Source organism: Nematolebias whitei, chromosome 14 (assembly GCF_014905685.2).
Source record: "Nematolebias whitei isolate Nwh7 chromosome 14, NemWhi1, whole genome shotgun sequence".
NCBI classification, from domain to species: Eukaryota; Metazoa; Chordata; class Actinopteri; order Cyprinodontiformes; family Rivulidae; genus Nematolebias; species Nematolebias whitei.
The window spans coordinates 20,194,365-20,199,101 of record NC_056511.1 but is presented as its reverse complement, the minus strand read 5'-3'; positions in this window follow the sequence as shown (position 1 = coordinate 20,199,101).

Here is a 4,737-nt window from a genome sequence, read left to right as displayed (position 1 = left end):
TCTGCAGTTTTATTTAAAAAAAATGGCAACAAGAACAATTCATCTGTAGTGAAATAGGGAGAGATTTATTGCCTTAATCCAAACAAAAAACTTCACCAAAGGGCACAAAAGAAATAATACATGGCCTGAAAAGGTTTGTAAACTCAATAATCCAGGTAGATAACAACAAAAATGGTTAAATCATGTCATCTGGACCAGTTTCTTAATATGAAAATGTGAAATGTGTGGTTCCTATAGTTTTTCTACGGAGGATCAGCTGCTGAGTCCTTGTTTCTAGCGCAGTACATGGTCACACCATGAAACCAAACATAAGTTGAATTTCACTAATTTATTGAGCAATTGTTTCCTTTAAACAGTGACATTACTGTCATGTTTCAAATTGCTTTAATAAACAAGTAAAATAAAATAAAAATGCACCAACCAAGTGAAGTCAACGAATAAAAATGCTTAAAGGCATTATTATACATTGGATGACATCCTCAACAAGTTCACAATCTATGTGGTTGAGGTAATGAGCTCGTTTGGGTGAAGCAGGATGTCGTGCAGCTCACCAGGCTTCAGAGCATCATTTACAGACTGGAGCATTGCAAGTCTGGTATTCCAGAGTGAAGGCTTATTGAAAGAAAACTACAAAATGGCGGCGCCTGTCTGAAGTTTTTATTTATTTATTTATTTCATTTTCTTTTTTGTCCTATTGGTTGGTTCTCGCTCCTGACCGGTCTTGTTAACTTTTTGTCCTGTCCCATCACAATCATGCGAGTTATATTAAAGTTGACTCCTGTCCTGCGGGAATCCTGCCGGAATCCTGCCGGAATCCTGCCGGAATCCTGCCGGAATCCCATGACCCGCAGGACTCCTGAAAAAAAGTCATCCTCTCATCTGTCCTGCTCTCCTCAGTGTTTCTCCTCTTGTAATCAGCTCCTGCCTCCACCACCTGTTGTCCTTCCCCAGGTGTTTGCCATCGTATGTTCGTTAGCGTTTGTTTTTAAGTCTGTGTCTTTATGTTCTGTGTGTCTGCGCAATGTCCTGTAAAGGTGCTTGGTTCTGTCTCTCTCCATGTCTCCTCGTTCCTAGCTCCCTGTGTGTATTGCTGCCTCGTCAACCTACTTTTCTGCCAATAAGTATTACTCTTAGTTATCCTGCAAGTCCACTGTGCCTGCCTGCACCTTGGGTTCACACACACCGACAGAATCATAATACAATTATAAAGAACTGAATTGTTTGAGACAATTCTTTTATCACTTTTTAGAGTTTTGGTTTTTTTTAAGAAACTATAAGCTAAACTCCAACTTGTTTTTCAATTCCTAAATACACTGCCTGGCCACAAAAAAAAGTTGCCACCTGGATTTAACTAAGCAAATAGGTACAAGCCTCCTATTGGATAATTACTGCATGGGTGACTATCTTTCAGCTGACAACAAGTTATTTAACCCCAACTGGTGCAATGAGTTGCTTCTCATTTCTTAAACAACCATGTTGAAAGACACATTGCATGGTCATGGAAAAGATGTCAGTCTGTTTGAGAAGGGTCAAATCATTGGCATGCATCAAGCAGAGATAACATCTAAGGAGATTGCAGAAACTACTAAAATTGGGTTAAGAACTGTCCAACGCATTATTAAAAACTGGAAGGATGGTGGGGACCCGTCGTCTTTGAGGAAGAAATGTGGCTGGAAATAAATCCTGAATGATGGTGATCAGTGATCACTTAAACGTTTGATGAAATCAAATCAAAGAAAAACAGCAGTAGCATGCAGAGCTATGTTTAATAGTGAAAGTAAGAGCATTTCCACATGCACAATGTGAAGGGAACTCAAGGGACTGGGACTGAACAGCTGTGTAGCCTTAAGAAAACCACTAATCAGTGAGGCTAACTGGAAAAAAAGGTTTCAATTTGCTAGGGAGCATAAAGATTGGACTCTGGAGCAATGGAAGAAGGTCATGTGATCTGATGAGTCCAGATTTACCCCGTTCCAGAGTGATGGGCACATCAGGGTAAGAAGAGAGGCAGGTGAAGTGATGCACCCATCATGCCTAGTGTCTAGTAGTCAACGCAAGATCTTGGTGAAAAATTAATACAACACTGGATGGAAATAGATCTTGTGGCATTGCAGAAGCTTATTGAAACAATGCCACAGTCAATGCATGCCGTAATCAAAGCTAAAGGCGGTCCAACAAAATATTAGTGTGTAACCTTTTTTTTTTGGTGGTAACTTTTTTGGGCCAGGCAGTGCATATTTCAAGCAACAGGGAAGGAAAAAGTTTGTACAAAGTACTTCCTTTTAAAAATTGAATATCTTTGAACGTTTAACTTATCTCAGACATACTTACACATCAAGTGCATTAAAACTGGTAATGTTAGGTAACAGTTAAAAGGACAGCTAAAGACCCTGCCACACTTTAGTGTTTTAGACAACTTGGGCCGACATATGACAATTGTCTCCAATATGCTGGCAATATGCTGAAGATGGGATTAAAAAAAAATCAGTTGGAAGCCTTTTTTGGACGTACACATACTGTATTGGTGCAAGATGAAGGAATATATAACATGAGTAAAATATGCATAACTTGTTCCTAGCATAATAACTTATGCAAGCAGAGCATGTGGCACTCCTCCACAACTCCATGCTCTTCCTCTGTCTCCTAGCACCCCCTCTCCTTTGGAACATTAACCCTTTAAGGCACAAATATTGAAATACATTGTGGAAACGTCTGATATAAGTTACAGATATGTTAGAAGAAAGTTGTTCATAGGTTAGAAATACAGTAACCCTTCGCTACTTCGCGGTTCGTTTTTCATGGACTCGTTTTATTGCAGTTTTTAAAAGTAAGATTGAACATGACACACAATTGGCTGATTGATGGTTGAGCCGCACGATCAGCATGGTTTTTTTTATTATTTTTAATGAAATATTTTAAATTATTTAGCACCTGCTGCGCCTTTGTGCAGCCCACACTGCAGGAGAAATGTCCTCCTGCAGCTCCTCCTCCCTCCTCTGTGATCTGGAGCGGAGAAGTGGGCGTGGCTGAGGGCTGAGTTCATGACATGCTGATCTTTTAGAGCGTTTAGAGTTTAGAAACGTTGTTTAGAATGTTGCAAGAGTGTGGGAAGGGTTTAAAACGCCTTGATATACTACTTGTACTAATATTCCTACTTCGTGGTTTTTCACTTATCGTGGGGCTTCAGGGTACGAATCTCCCGTGATAAACGAGGGACTACTGTATGTTATGCGTACGTTACATATTTGCCCAGCTTGTTTCTGAGGTACGTCAACTTGCATGTAGCATGTGTAACTTGCATGTAATGTGTGTAACCTTTCCACTAAGTAAGTAAGTAAAGTTTTATTTATATAGCACTTTTCATAGATAAAATCACAAAGTGCTTTACAGAAATACAGAATACAGACAAAATAAAACTCAAACAATAAGAACAGCTGATAAAAGCAGAAAGTAAAACATTTAACTCAAAGCTTGTCAGAATAAAAATGCCTTGAGATGCTTTTTCAAGGAATCACAGAGACGGCCACACAAAGAGACAGGGGCAAAGTATTCCACAGCTGGGGGCTATAAAGGATCGGTCACTCCGAGGTCACTAAGAGGCAACAGACCTGAACACTGCTCCACCATGCCACCTTCATCTGTATTTGATACAATTTTCTGAATTTTCCATATTTATTTTCTTCAAAATGTTGCAATGGTTTGATCAACTAAGATCTGAACTGTTTGATTATGAATCATCTTTACTGGTTTGATTGTTGGTGATGATTATGTTCCATGTAAGCCTCGTCTGGTTGTTGTTTTTATCTGAGGCACTTTGTTAATGTTCTTTCATTGTGCTGTGCTCATTATTTTCAGCATGGCGGTATGTTTTCCTACAGTGAGAGCAGCATGAGCAAAGCAAACTGCATAATTTTCAGGTTCATCAAGGGGGTCCTCTGACATGAGTGACGCCTAAATTCTGATGGAGGTGCGTCAGACTACACAGTGGCAATGCCTGTCACCTTCTTTAATGTCAATGTCAATTTATTTATATAGCACATATAAACAACAAAAGCTGACCAAAGTGCTTTACAATTTAGTCAAATTAAAATGAAAGCAATAAGAACAATAAAAAAGTACATCTTGTACCACTCAAGAAGAACAAGAAGGCTAATTATGAAATACAACAATAAAAATCTGGTATAACTGGTTCTGAAACTGCATGGATCAAATGCCAATGAAAAAAGATGAGATTTGAGCAAAGATTTAAAGGTCTCAACAGTCTCAGCGGTCTTTAAATTAATTAATTAGGGGAGTGGTGGAGCAGAGGTTAGAGAAGATGGGTCTGTGATCGGAAAGTTGCAGGCTTAACTCCCGGTACCATCAACAACAAAATTTGGGTGGAAAAGGTGAAACACCCACACCTGCCTCCACTGTCATTTGCTCCACTCTGGGCCCCTGAGCAAGGCCTAAATAAATAAATTATTTTAAATTATTTAGCACCTGCTGCTAATGATCTGCTGATCAACTGTTCAGCGTGCAGAGTGGAGAAGTGGGCATGTCCAAGACCACTTGCAGGTGTCAAAGAGCAGAGGAAGCAGGGAGCTGTAATCATGACATTCTGTGTTCTTTTAGAGCATTTAGAGATTAGAAACATCGTTTAGAATATTGCAAGAGTGTGAGAAGTGTTGAAAAGCCTTTATATATATATATATATATATATATATATATATATATATATATATATATATATATATA